The 14,362-nt window shown below is 40.3% G+C and overlaps 1 long non-coding RNA gene across 1 annotated transcript; it reads right to left on the bottom strand.

The window, feature by feature from the left end:
- Positions 1–6,546: 6,546 nt before the first annotated feature.
- LOC145704552 (uncharacterized) lies at positions 6,547–8,356 on the bottom strand. The gene is made up of 4 exons (XR_014134469.1): positions 8,250–8,356; positions 7,265–7,383; positions 6,749–6,803; positions 6,547–6,671 (listed from the first exon to the last, which is right to left on the bottom strand). It is a non-coding gene; the product is annotated as an uncharacterized LOC145704552 (long non-coding RNA).
- Positions 8,357–14,362: the final 6,006 nt, after the last annotated feature.

Raw genomic sequence — 14,362 nt, 5'->3', positions numbered from 1 at the left:
GAAACGAAAATTATCTGTGGCAAAAAGTTCATGCTCTCAAATTCTAGCTCCGCTCCGCTAGCGTCTTAACGGTGACATAAGTTGACTGTGTTGTCTTGAAATTTCGGCGTCCGGTGCATTTCGAAGCCGACAAGTGCATTTTGCGCGGGACAGCTTGAGCCCAGCTTCCGGAAAATCAATCTCGAGTGGAGGAGCCAAGTGGTGCTTTCCTTTTCGTGGAACAGCCGTCGTAATAATTGCGATTGATATTTAGAGCACTCTTTTCTTGCATATAGAACACGTACCCGGATAATTCCCACTTTCGTAACTGGTTGTCAATCAAAAGTAACTGTCAGTTGATCTGAAAGCCGCGCTGGGGATAATCGCAGTCAAATTTCAGCGAATATAACAGCGTTGCGAAATTTATTCAACTCGGATTTTACGAGTCACTGAATGACGCTGGATTAAAATATTGATTACAGAAAGGACATTCAGTACTTTTGTCGCATTAGGGTATTAATAATATTTTATATACACTGTTGTGGATTCGCTTTGCTCATCTCCAAATAAGGAAAGGAGATTCGCCGCACCTGTTCAAAATAACTTTCGCTTGGCCTCGGCCACTTTTCTGTTCACTCTGCCAGACCGCTTGCTACAAAATGCCGCTAATATTAAATTTTTACAATTCGCAAAACTAGAGTCAATCTTTTCGCATCGCAGCAAATGCATATCCACAACATACACCCTTAATTCAATTGGAACTTAAAAATTCAACCCTCGACTACAACCGTTTCCCTTATGATGATCTCTTGATCAACAACTTAAAAGGATATACAGGCCGTTAAAGATCAGGTTGATAGGAGTGTCGACTGTACAACGCTTATCGTTATGTTACATTTTGCCGCTTGACCCTGCTATTAATTTTCCGTGCTCCTTATCCAGTCTCGCGAAGATAGCGCATGGAACACGTGAACCCGCCGCGTCGATGGCAAACTCAGCGCCTCTCGAATTGGCGAAGCGGCGAATTCGACTCGCGCATTATTCAGTTTCAAGCTTAGAGCACTTTTTCTTTCAAGAAGTTGATAATTACACCTATACACGTAGCGTATCTAAAATAAGTGCTCCTTACTGTATTCGGGGAGAAATAGCAGTTCGTCACGTTCAAGGCCTTCCTCTAACGAGCGGATGAGAGGATAATCGAATTTTAATTTTCTGGCCTTATCCAACTTGTCATCAATGGTGGGAATTATAACCGTTTGGATTCGTTTTAAACATAATATAAAATTATAATTTGACGCTTTTATATTTCTGCGAAGGAAATTGCGGCTGTGAATAAATTAGCTTTGCTCGGAGAAATATGATGATTCTGCGAACATTTGTAAGAATTTCCAACAAAAAATGAATATTCAATTCCAATTTATTGGGCAACTAGCAATTGAAGCAGACTGTTGTTTCTTATTTAGTTGTAACACTAGATCGGATCTAAAAGTTGCAGGCTACCGAAGATAGTATCGGAGAAAAGCTGCTCCTAAAAGCCCCTTTTCGCGATTCTTAATGAGGGGGGGGGGGACCCGGGGGGTCCTTAAAAATAATGAAATTATTATTATGTTATATTATAATTAATTATTGCTTATTATTTTTATATACGATATATTAACATCATATATAAAATATCATATATAAAAAATACAATAATATTTAAATAATACTAATATAAAATCATTTTTTGCGCTTTTTCTCAAAACTCCATTCGCTCCTAGCTGAGCTCAAGAATGAACGTTCTTTTTCTCTTTAAAAGAGATAAGCAAGGTTTCAAGGAAATTCTCGACGCTAGAATATTCCATGTTGACAGCCCGCGAGTTGGATAAGCATCAATCAAAAGAGCGTTTTTGAAAATTGTCGCTTTGAAAGTGAGATAGCTCAATAATTAGGTCAGGACGGAGGTCATGAGCTGGTGTTTCTGGCCGCCAAGATTGGCAAGATTCGGTACTGCGAATTTGGTGGCGGGATGAACGTGAAATCAGTGGCGATTAGAACCGCCCAGGCTTGGCGCGATAAGTTGATAATTTTCGACAAGGTGTTGTACAAGATCTGCTCAATCTCCTTCCAGCGAAAGGTTAGCTCATTTTCGCCTCGAGTCCAAATTTCCGAAGAGCAAAAATACCAAGCCCCCGCGCTTTTCTGAATCCTTAATCGATTCACTCCCGCCGTCGTTCACACGAAACATTCAACCAGATCAGATGATAATTGAGTTTTCTCTGCCCACGTCTGGGGCGTATTTTGTCTGCCGACTAATTCCTTCATCTTGCACTTTGCTCTTCTGTCTGATCAAAATTTATTCATTTTAGCGGGAGTAGAAACTCAATTCTTTTCAAGAAAATTCTCCCAAGGTTATGCTTATTTTTCTAACTGTATTCTTAAGGGTGTCACTCTAAAATATACAGGTGAAAAGAAAATCGTAATCGCAGATGACTTTCTCTTAACTAAAAAGGACTGAAGAATGAAGTAAAGCTAACTAGACAGTTTTGAATTGAAAATAAAGTAAGTCTGCTTTAAAGAACGAGTGCTAGAATCTATTATTTCTTGGCTAACGCAAAATCACAATCAACGATTTCGATAATCGGTTTTTCGTGGAGCTGCGATCGTCGGACTCTGTTTTCATTTTGGCTGGAGAGATAATGCAAGTGGGCAGTTTTTTTGAATTATTTTGACGAGACGAATTTAACCCGTTTTAGATTTGGAAAGTTCAGCGGCAGCCAATGTCGTGGCACCCGCTGCCAAGGCCGACATAATACCATAACGCATTTTTTGTTTGTGTTTGGGGATGTTTTCAGGCGCTTGCATAACGGCACAGATTAGATGATGCTTGCTGGAAATTTGCAGATTTCTTAAAGTTCGCGGCTGCTTGATTAACGTGATTAAAAAACGCAAAAGGTTGCTCTCTGCGGCGCGTTTTCTCGCGCTTTTACAAACTTGACGCAGAAAACGGAAAAGCAAAGAAAAATAAATTTACGTCATGACTTTTGACAGCTCTGGAATGGATTCTGGAAGAAACTCGATTGCGTGCAGATTGTAAGCGTTTTTTAGCTACTAATAATCCCGCAAAAATATGAGTCGATCTTGCTTAGTTCGCCGGCAATAACTTGCTTATCGAAGTAGTGTATGAATGAACTGAGTGAAAAAGGGAAAATGGCTCACCACGCATGCGTGTATGTTTCGCCCAACCGGCCATTTAGTCTCTCATAAGAAGAAAAACAACAATCTTTTTTTCGAAAGATATATATTGAAGAGCAAGTTGCACAGTCGCAAGCTGATATGAACCAATACTCCGGAGATAGTCAGATAAAAGGTGTTGCAGATGCACCACCATCATACGAAGTCTACATGAATTATCCACATTGGACGTCAGGTAAAAACAAACTGGGCTCCACAACCTGTGTTGAAAACCGTAATCAGAAAACCAACTCGTATGTTTAGTTCCGATTCCCGTTCCTTCCCCTCAATACAATCTTCTGGAGGAAAGCGATTTTCGATCTTCCTTATCAGGTGAAACGATTGGTGCTCGCGCCCGATTGTCAACGAAGAGAAGCTGTTTGCAGAGTAACTTGCTCACCTACTTTTTCTGGACAATTGTCATCGTAACTTGTCTACTGATAATAACACTTCTCACCATCTTTTTGCCTCTTCCTTCTTACATTTATCACTTTTAAAAATACAATCTTATAAATGGGTGAAAGTTGGTATTTTGGCCGGTTCGGAGAACTTTGAACCAGCTTGTTTACGGTTAGGGTTACAGATCATTTGCGTGACCTTATGGTGAAATTCAGGGAAGAGAAGGCTTATAGAAATTAAGAGCGGCAATAAAAATTCAAATTTTGAATAAAGTTCAAACAACTTGGGAAAAAGAAGGAGGCGCCCTTCCTGGATTAGTTTCGGGAAGACAGCTTCGTCTAGTCGCCTCGAATTTCAAGTACTGTGTGTTTCCCGAAAACGTGGCAGTAAGACAGAAGGAAGTATCAATAAACCTGGCCTCAAAGCTAGCATCAATCGGATGCATCCACCCAGCCGTGTCGTCAGACGTGCATTATTCAATATTGCTGTTACTGAGAAGATCACGCTTCTCGGCTTGTGCAAGTTCAAGGGTGCATTTTGCGATAAGGAGTGCTCTGTTTCGTAAAACTGCTCCACCCGCTCGCCGTGAAATCTGATTATGACGAGATTGGCTCAGCCAAATGGGCCATATTGACGCCGCGAAATTTTAAATGAGTTACCTTCTAATTTCTTCGCAAATAATAATTTCTCTAATTTCAAGATGAAACTCTAAAAAAAAAATATTTTACGAAAATATTGAAAATCCTCGAATCAAGAAAAAAAGAGCTTGAAAATGCTCTCAAACGGCTTATTCCTTAAATTCCGGTATGGTTCTAGATCGAGGCGACTGTTACTTGAGCAATACAAAACGCTTACTTAGGTCTGTGTGGCGGTTACGGTTGCGGGATCGGAGCTCCACCCGGATCAGGCGACATCCCTTTCGGCTCATCCTCGGAGCGTGGAGCCAGAATCGAATTCCCGAGGCTTATTTCGCCCAAGAAGAAAAAGCCCCGATGCTGGATCTAGCGAGCTACAAATGCGAAAGAGAGCAAATCTCATTTCCTTGCTTCGGCCGAAACCAATTTGTTCACGTTACTTACCGTCCAGTCGGTGTGAAAGCCGTGAACTTTTTAGCAGCGAAATTTTTGGCTTACGCTAAACTCGAAACTGCCCAAATTGGAATCCGCTATTTTTTTTGATTCTCGCAGATTCAGCGATTCCGAAGAGGCCAAAAGAACGACTCGATTGCTTACTTCTATATCATAAAATTTATGGAAAGAATTCTGTTGCCCGAATTCCTGGACCATGCCACTAGATCATACTTCCAGTGCACGTTTGATGCAAATGAAACCACTCAGCGCGCCGAACATCGATTCAAACTGAACTCTTTCGGGCGGCGATGGCTCTTTCATCATTTCGTGCTAGAAGTGTGAAGAAAGAAGCAAGTTTAAAAATTCACGCATTTCTTTCGTATTCCAAAGATTATCAGATTTTTTTCCCCTGGAAAATTTTTTGATCATTATCAATTTCCTACAACTGGCCGAAAAATTGAGGCCATATGTGAAAATAAAGACCCGGCTGTAGCAGCAGATGGCGCTGTTTATATCTCTTTGTGAGGGTATAAAGACGCGTCTTTTATTTTTCGGACAAATCAAAAATAAAATGTAAAAACATCAAGAAGACTCAAAACACCAAGAAGATTCGCGATAAAAATCTGGGCTGCTCTAAAATCTTCTTTTCATTTGAAATAAAAACACCCCCATGTTGAAATCCAATAAAAAACAAAAATTGAGAATCCAATTTTAGAAAATTTACGTTGAAACCGCAAAAAGCGTGGATTTCGGATGCGAGACAACGAAAAGTTAGCGACATTTCAAGTTCTAATCCGCATAAAACATTTGCTCTTCCTCCCCCATGAACTTCACCATTTTCTGGCTCAAAACACGGACCAGGCGGTTCCATACAAAGTCTGTCATAGTCTTTCATACACACGAGGGTTGTTTAGCAGACAACAAGTTTTTACACTCATTGCACCTCATCATTTATTGCATAAATATTTTGCTTGTTCGGGGAAAAGTGTCAAGAAGCGATGTTTTCCCCTGATCCAAAAAAACATCAGAAAACATGATCGAACATGAAGTGTCCAAAGTTGCATATTTTTCTGCTTATTTTTGTCGTTTTCAAACTTTGAGAGGTGATTCTCGATGAAAAATTACAAAAGCTTTTTTAATGCCTGCTTGATTCAACTTTGTGATTATGTCAACAGGGCTTTCCGAGCAATTATCTGCCAGAACTGGTTTTGGAAACATCTTTCTGGTTTCAGCGACGGTTTCAAGTGTTGGGCGTTATCGGACAGGTAGCGCGCTCGTGTCCATAACATCCAACTCGAGTTTGCTGCGCTCTTTTTTCGGGTAAGTTTGACTTTCTTCCGGTCTCTATATCTGGCTATATTTTAGGCAAGCGTTTCTTGCAAAGTTAATTTGAAGCCTAGGGTAGGAGCAACCCTTTAGGAGCATCAAAAATCCGGAGAATCAGGAATCCAGCCCTTTTCGAACTTTCTGGAATCTTACCTTTTTTGAGCTACCTTTACCTCTTACTCATATTTATATTTTTAACATGATGATACCCTTAAGTTCAGCAACCATTTTACTCGTAGAGAGGGGTTATCATTCGAGCCTATGATTCGAACCATCCCATATCTCTAGAATTTGGCTAGGGGTTAGGGTAAGGGAAAAGGAATTTTGAAGGGGAGTCCGGGAAAAACCCTTAGACGAGAGGTGGGAGGGGGTCCCGGGGTTAGGGTTAGGGTTAGGGACAGCTCGAATAACAACCCCCGATGACTTGTGTTTGTGGCTTATTTCGTTAGAAAGTAAACGACTTAGAATTGTCTAGACTGGAGAAAGTATTAAATTTATTTATGATTAAAATTTTTAAACCTTGAAATAAATATTGAGTAAAAATGTTTATTAAACAGACTGTACAGTAGAAAGTCAGCTAGAAAACGCCTTCAAGTTCGAGAAGAACAATCTCGTAAATCGCGTCCCTCACTTCATCAACGGAATATTCACGTGGTCGCGTCTGCGTTTTCCAAATTTCAGCGGCTAATAGGAATTTTAGACGCGCGAAAATCCAGGTCAGTGAGTTTTAGTTGCTCCTGCTGGCGCGGATTTAGACTCACCATCATGGACAGCACGTTCGCCGAGAACAAGATTTAAAAGCTGCTGGGCAGCTGCCTTTGAAAAGGTTGAACCGAGTCAGTTGGCTTTCCTGATTGGAAAGAGAAAGGCGACGCCCCGAAAGAGCAAATCTGCTTTCAGATCATCTCCGATTGAAAACTGAATTATTCATTAAAGCAGGGGAAGCACGTGACCCTTATCGCTAATTTGAAATTATTCCGCCCTCAAACTTGAGCTTTCCTGAAGCAGCGCAATGCAGCCGGGCTTCGAGTGTGTCTACGGACGAATTAAGATTCTCTTGAGCAACTCGAAAAAGAATAATTACTTCAGAGTTCTACGGAAAAGCAAAATTTCCTTAATTGGCTGAGACTCCCTTAATTCGACGTGGAATCATACGTGGCTGCTTTTAAAAAAACTAGAAAGGCCCCTAGTTTTATCGCGTTAATTTTAACCAAAACTTATGTCGCGCCCGTTCCATCATAGAATGCTTGTATGAAGCGATAATGTTCAACCCGTGCCAAGTCGTCGGCCTGTTGTTGCTCGACATAGCGGTCGACATCGCTTTTGACCGCCAAAGTGGCGTCGGCGACCAGTGCAGCTCCGGGCTCGCTCACCTCCCAGACGATGACGAAGTTGACTGAAAATACAGCTTTTTATCGAAACTAGCGATGATGATTTTAGCTCTTTCATGAGTCATGACCCTGACTCAGGTTTTCTACACAGGCTGGGCTCGGCAACCTGTGTAAAAACCTGAGTCAGATTCTGAAGAGCTCAATTGAAAAGCCGCGGAGCGGCTTTTAAACAAAGCCGCAAAGCCGCTTTGCAATATCACTGTTTCAATATATTATTAATAACTTATTAAATAAAATTAAGGTTTTCAGAACCAGACTAAGGCTTGCCAAGTTTTCTAGAGTAAAATCAACGTGTGCAAAGACCCGCTCTTTCCTACCGGTCGTCAATTATTGTTTTAAAAAGCAGTTTTGGAACGGCGGAAAAGCCATTTGGCTAATCCGGATTAGTTTATATTCGCTAGGGAAGTCTAATCAAGTACGCCGCGGAAAAAGTGGCCTCTTCTACCCTTGAAAACACAAAAACAGGGGCTGATATTGATATTTCCAAAATGAGCGTTTTCTGTCTGCCCTGAAAAGGGACTTTGAAATCGGAGAGGCAAAGTGTTTAGGGAAAAAGGGCACCCCTTTTAAGCTATGGGCAGGTCTTTGCTGTACTCTGCGCGGGTTAACCGAAGAGCTCGAGTTTCCAAAAGGATTAGACAGGGGAAACCGTTCGCCGAAGCGACTAAAACTGGGCCAATATTGTCTATTTTTCTTTATAAAAATTATAAAAAAAGGGTTTAAAAATGGTCTGAAATCACGGAATGACAAAATCGCATCGGAAAATTAAGCCAATCAAAAGCTTCTTTTAAGTCGTCCGACCAATCAAAAGTAATAAAACAGCCTACGCAAATTTTGTCGAAGAATTTTCGCCACATCGTTTTCAAAATACCTGGATTGTCCAAATCGTAGTAGATTCCGTCTTGCTCAGAATAGTAGAATCCGTCCGTCTCATCGAAAACTTTGGCTGGCGCTGGTTCACTCAAAAGTTCAATGGAACGGAAGGGCTAAAAATTTCCGCGGGTTGATGAAAATTTCGCAACAATTTCAAGTGCGCGGCTATAATTCTTGACTATCTAAGTACAATCTGCTTCGAACTGTATTTCAGCCTGTGTGCAATTTCCGCTGAAAAAAGCTATTCAATAAATTAGCTACACCCTTAAAACCATTTAAATTACTCGTTCCGCTGAAAAAACCTCAGTTTTACGCTCATTTTCTCGTAAAGAAAGTCTCTTCCACCAAAAAAATCAGCACTAAATATTTTAAAAACCCTCTCTCGTTTTTTTCGTTGAACCGTGCTTGGCTTTGGCATGACGTCGGTTTTCGAAAATCTCGCGGTCGCAAAGGAAATAGATTTTTGGGCAAAAATCCTATCCCTGCCGCTGAAGATACTTCCGTTTTGAATTGCTGTGAAAGCAATGCTGACCGCGATTTGTCTAAAATTCTCGAAATTGAATCATCCCATCCTTTTCTGAATGCTTTACCGAGTAAAATTGCCCATCGCTCTTGTATTTTTATTATCCGTTTCTAGCCACTGGGTAATTTTATTTTCAATTTATTGATCACTTGGTAAAGTCGAGTGGTGCAAACTTGAAACATAACTTTTTGGCGATCTTGCAATTCAAATTCCGGTAATTTCGATTCAATAAAAACGTGAATATTTGAGATTCAATTTCGCACTTTTTCTGATTATTATTTTAGTTAGAAACTCGCGCAACACTTCAACGCTAATCCCTTTTTTCGAATAAAATTTTACATAATCGCTGTGTCCACCTGTATCTTATCTCCGTAGCCCCTCCCAACCTCACTATTTTTGAATTTTCTCGAGGGGCGAGCAGCTGTCTGGGCGAGAGATAAAGCCGAAAAGAAAAGAAATTTGCAAATAAAGACAAATTAAACCCGGGTTCCGGAGTTCCCTAAGTTGATTTTCTCGGAAAGAAGTCATATTAGCTTAGTTCAGCTCAATTTGACCTTGGCTCAGCTGGCTTAGCTCAGAGTTGAAAAATTTCTAAGCTAAGATAGCTTAGTTTCCGGCTAACCTTAGCTTAGCTAGTGATTTTTCAAATGGTCAGCTTCCAGCATAAACCAGCTAAGCTTAGCCTCCAATTAAAAAGTTTTTACAAATTCAAAATAACAAGCTTAGTACGCTAAGCTTTGGTAGCTTTGTTAAAATTTGGCTCAGCTAAGCCTAATTTATGAGAAAAATTATGAGAATCCAAGAAAATAAGCGAGCCAAAATTTATTTTGTCCTCAATTAAGTGTGGGATGACTAAGTTCGTGGGGACTAGGTTCGTGGGACTAGGTTCGTGGGTGGCTGGCTGGAAAACGTGGTTCGTGGGACAAGGTTCGTGAGTTTTTGATTTTATATGTATATTTTTATTTATAATGATTAAGTGTTATTTATATGTATATATTTATTTATATATATTTATATTATATGTATTGTAATAATATGATCATATAATATAATATTGCTATCTAAATATAGGTTCGGGGTTTTTGATTGGAAAGCGCTAACATAGAAATTCAGTTAAAGAGCCTAGCGGCTTATTTTGGGGGTGGGGGTGGGAAAGTCATTTTTACCATTCAACTTTACCCAATTTTACAACCCACGAACCTAGTCGCACTCAATTGTTCCTTATAAAAAAATTTCAAAACCCACGAACCTAGTCCCACGAAACTAGTCTCACGAACCTAGTCTTCACGAACCTAATCTTCACGAACCTAGTCCCACGAACCTAGTCCCACGAACCTAGTCTTCACGAACCTAGTCTTCACGAACCTAGTCCCACGAACCTAGTCGCACCCCCTTTTCCTTATAAAAAAATTTCTAAACCCACGAACCTAGTCCCACGAGCCTAGTCGCACCCTTCTTTTCCTTATAAAAAATTTCAAAACCCACGAACCTGGTCTCACGAACCTAGTCGCACCCTTTTTTCCTTATAAAAAAATTTCAAAACCCACGAACCTGGTCTCACGAACCTAGTCGCACCCTCCTTTTCCTTATAAAAATTTCAAAACCCACGAACCTAGTCCCACGAACCTAGTCGCACTCAATTGTTCCTTATAAAAAAATTTCAAAACTCACGAACCTAGTCCCACGAACCTAGTCGCACTCAATTGTTCCTTATAAAAAAAAATTTCAAAACCCACGAACCTAGTCCCACGAACCTAGTCGCACTCAATTGTTCCTTATAAAAAAAATTTATAATTTTTATAATACTTATAGAAAAATCTCTAATTTCAAAACCCACGAACCTAGCACCCCTACGAACCTAGTCCCACGAACCTAGTCGCACCACATTGTTCCTTATAGAAAGGAAACCATACCCCATCTTGCATACTTTGGCATAACCACCTACGAACCTAGTCCCACGAACCTAGTCCCCACGAACTTAGTCATCAATCCCTCAATTAAGCTATCTAGGCTTAAAAATATCTCCGAAAAATCTCCAACCCTAGCTAAAAATATTTCAAGCTACGTAAGGATCGTTTTTTATCACCGCCTGTCGAAACGATTTCCTTCTTATGAAAAAAGTTTCTCTAAGCACGACCGCAGCTGTCGTTGTACATTAACATTACTCGTTTTATCACATATCCTCTCTGGTGGTCAGTCCTTTCCATTTTTCGTTGTAACTTTTTGCATCCCAGGCGGATCATATCTGCTTCCATTGTCAGGCCACAGAATGGAATGGAAATCACGGAGCAAAACGAACTTTCTTGAAAAAATAAAACGACGATTTTTGAGTCGAAAAGTTCAATTAGAAAATTCATGTTCTTCTCTTCAATTTATGCAGCGAGCTCTGGAATAATTCTGTTTAGTAACCAACTCTTCAAATTTGTCTTATTTGCTAGACATGTCACTCTCCATCCAAAAAGAAGGAGCTTTACTACGTGGGACAGACGTTTTCCAATCGCTGCCAGTCGAATTGAAACGCGGCTAAGCTGCCACAAAGCTTTCGATTTCCGCAGGAACGTGATCGTGCTCCACCCACAGCTGAGGTAAACTGACGTCGCACCGCGTGGTCGACTCCCTTCTTTTTCCGAGTTCATATTCTATGCTAATTCTTCTCCTGCCAATTGTCCCTTGAACCCAGCTTTTCCAAAATAATCGTATTTTCTTCAAGCTTTTTAAATAAAAACAAAGCCATTTTTATGTTCAAAACCTGAGTCAGGGCCTGAATGATCTTTAATGAATAACTGCTTTACATTCGGGCCTTGACTCAGGTTTTCTACACAGGATGCCGAACACAGGATCGGTGAGTTTTCCACTGAGCCTAGCTGCTCAAGGAAGGAGTGTTGGTAAAATTTTCAATGTACAGTGAAAACCCATTTTAAGGCCACTTTTTGGATGACAGCGGATTTTAAAAGTGGCCTTAAAATGGATATTTTTTGCCTTGTGTCGGATGACAACAAATTTTTCCATTTTTTCGGACAAAAGTGAATCATAAGGGTCTATAGGGGAATGCTCGAGTCTACTGCATGTTTCTATCGCCCGAACAAAGTATGATTCAAAGCAATTGCCAAAATGTGTTGTTTAAATTGGACTCTAGGTGATTCTTTCTTTCATTCTTTCAAAAATATTTTTTCTGTCAACATGTCAGAGAAATGGATCAAAAATCTCTATCGAAATCTTCATGCACTCGAAATCTTCGAGAGGATTATTTACGAGAAGAAATCGAGCAGTTTGAAGATCTCGATGTTGAGTAAGTGTTCTTGACAAACAAGAAAAAGAATTTGTCGAGCATTTTCTGGCGCTTCAAATTGATGAAACGCGTCCAAGTACTCCGATGGAGATTGAAGAAGTGCCTCAAGTTCAAGTGACAGACCATGCTGACACTGAAAAGCCATCGACATCAAAATGGCCGAGGATACAGTCGAAGATAGCTAGCTTTTTCTAGCGAAACTGTAACTTTCGGATTTCGAAAAAAGTGGCCTTAAAGTGGATTTTTAGGATGACAGATTTTGGAGATTTTTCGAAAAAGTGGCCTTAAAAGGGTGGGCCTTAAAATGGGTTTTCACTGTATAATTTTCAGCCTGAAAGCTTGATGATTTTCGAAAAATGTTTGCAGGCCAAAAATCACTTTTTAACTGTTAGTGCCATCTTCACCGCCGTCTCAAACCGAGTCGAACGGTATATGTATCGCTTGAAAATTCTAGAGTTTCGGGTACTTCTGCCCGAAAAAATTAAAAATTGATATTTTACGTGCTAAAAAATCACAAAATGATTATTTTTAGGTACTTTTCTTTGCAAAAGTACTTATTTTTTGAGACCCCTGCACTCCTCACGTCCTAGCGGTCATTTTGACATGCTATATGCCATAGTACCATTTCTGTATCAAAAACGGCAGTGGAATACTAGAATTTCGTAAATTTGACCGGAAGTACCCGAAACTCTAGAATTTTCAAGCGATACATATACCGTTCGACTCGGTTTGAGACGGCGGTGAAGATGGCACTAACAGTTAAAAAGTGATTTTTGGCCTGAAAACATTTTTCGAAAATCATCAGGCTAAAAATTGTAACGAAAAATAGAAACTCTATCAAACATAATTCTAGCTTGATAGCGGCGATAAAGCAGGCTGATCCCCGCTCGAGGGTGACATTACTTACCTTCTCGTGAAAACATATCCATTCCGGGCAGTTCTGTCTAGAGTTCACTTTTGCCGTGAAAAAGGGTTGAACGGCTTTCCGGCCTTTTATATCGATATTTGTATAGTCCGGCTAGAACTTCCGCAGCACGTGTTTCAAAGCAAGCACCGGTGCTTACCCAAAAACACGAATCTTACGTGGCGTTTCGGCGCGAAAACGCCTTTCCGAAGCCCCTAGTTAATCAAATTCCAGAAAATCAAATAAAAAAGACGGCGTCAGAGGTCAACGGGAGCATTAGCGATTTGTGGATTTGAAATTCAAGACGAAATAGCGAAAAAGTTGTAGCCGTCGACGGGGAGCGCTAGATCGCCGATGCCGCTTCTCGTGAAAGCTCATGGCTAGTGCTAACCCCGTGGTTGGTGGACTCGGCCGAGAGCGCCATCGCGCGCTCCCTCGAGCGCCTCCATCGACCAGAGAAATCCACTACGATAGACGTTAAATATCATAAATTACTAAAAAGTAACTCGACTTTAGTTCGCTCGCCCTTGAAATTAACAGGGCTCGATTATATCTTCGTAAAAAAGAAAGAGAGAGAGAAAAGACGGTTTATGCTTTTTGATCCTTTTTGAAATCGGCGAAGAATAAATTTTGGAAAGAGAATAACTCGATTCTTGACGAACTAAAGAAGACGCGAAAAACAAAGAGAGAAGCTATGAAGATTTTACAAGGTCTCGTGCTGGTCTCGGCAGTCCTTGCCCAGGGAAAAGGAGGCAAAGGCAAAAACGCTGGCAAAGGCAAAGGAGGTCGAGGCGGCCGAAAGGGCAATCGTGGCGGCCGCTCGACCCCTTTGACCTACAAGGAATGGATAAAATTTTTTTATTTTTTTGATTTTTTAAAGATTATTTATGCTATTTTTTAGATTTTATTAGAGAAATTTTTAAAAATTTTTTGTTAAAAATTCAAAAAATCAACTTTGATTAACTTTAATTGATCGCCTAAACTTTCTTTTCAAAAAGTAAAATAAGGGTGTCACCGTGTTAAAAACGCTGAAAAAGTCGCGGAGAAAATCGTGTTTGAAATACACCCCTTGAATTAAATTTGCGGCGGGATGATACGACGCGAGTTGTGTAAAACATTAATTTCGGCTCATTCAATATTCCAGCAAAATAAACACTTCTATCGTATCATTTTCGAAAAACGCGTATTTTTAGCTTTTCAGCTGGCGAATGCGTATTTTTATTTTGAAATTGAAAACACGCGAGTCTTTATTTTTTCACTGAAAGCTTTGGTGAAGCAACGTGTGTAAAAACCTGAGTCAGGGTCTAAAGAGCTAAAATAAATGGTTGCGTAGCCGAAAAAGCTCCTCAGAACCTGACCCTGGTTTTTAGGAGAGGTATCTGGAACCGACAAAAA

This window comes from Oikopleura dioica, chromosome PAR (assembly GCF_907165135.1).
Source record: "Oikopleura dioica chromosome PAR, OKI2018_I68_1.0, whole genome shotgun sequence".
Lineage (NCBI taxonomy): Eukaryota > Metazoa > Chordata > Appendicularia > Copelata > Oikopleuridae > Oikopleura > Oikopleura dioica.
The sequence above is the reverse complement of the archived record's forward strand: the minus strand, read 5'-3'. Positions and strand labels throughout refer to the sequence as shown.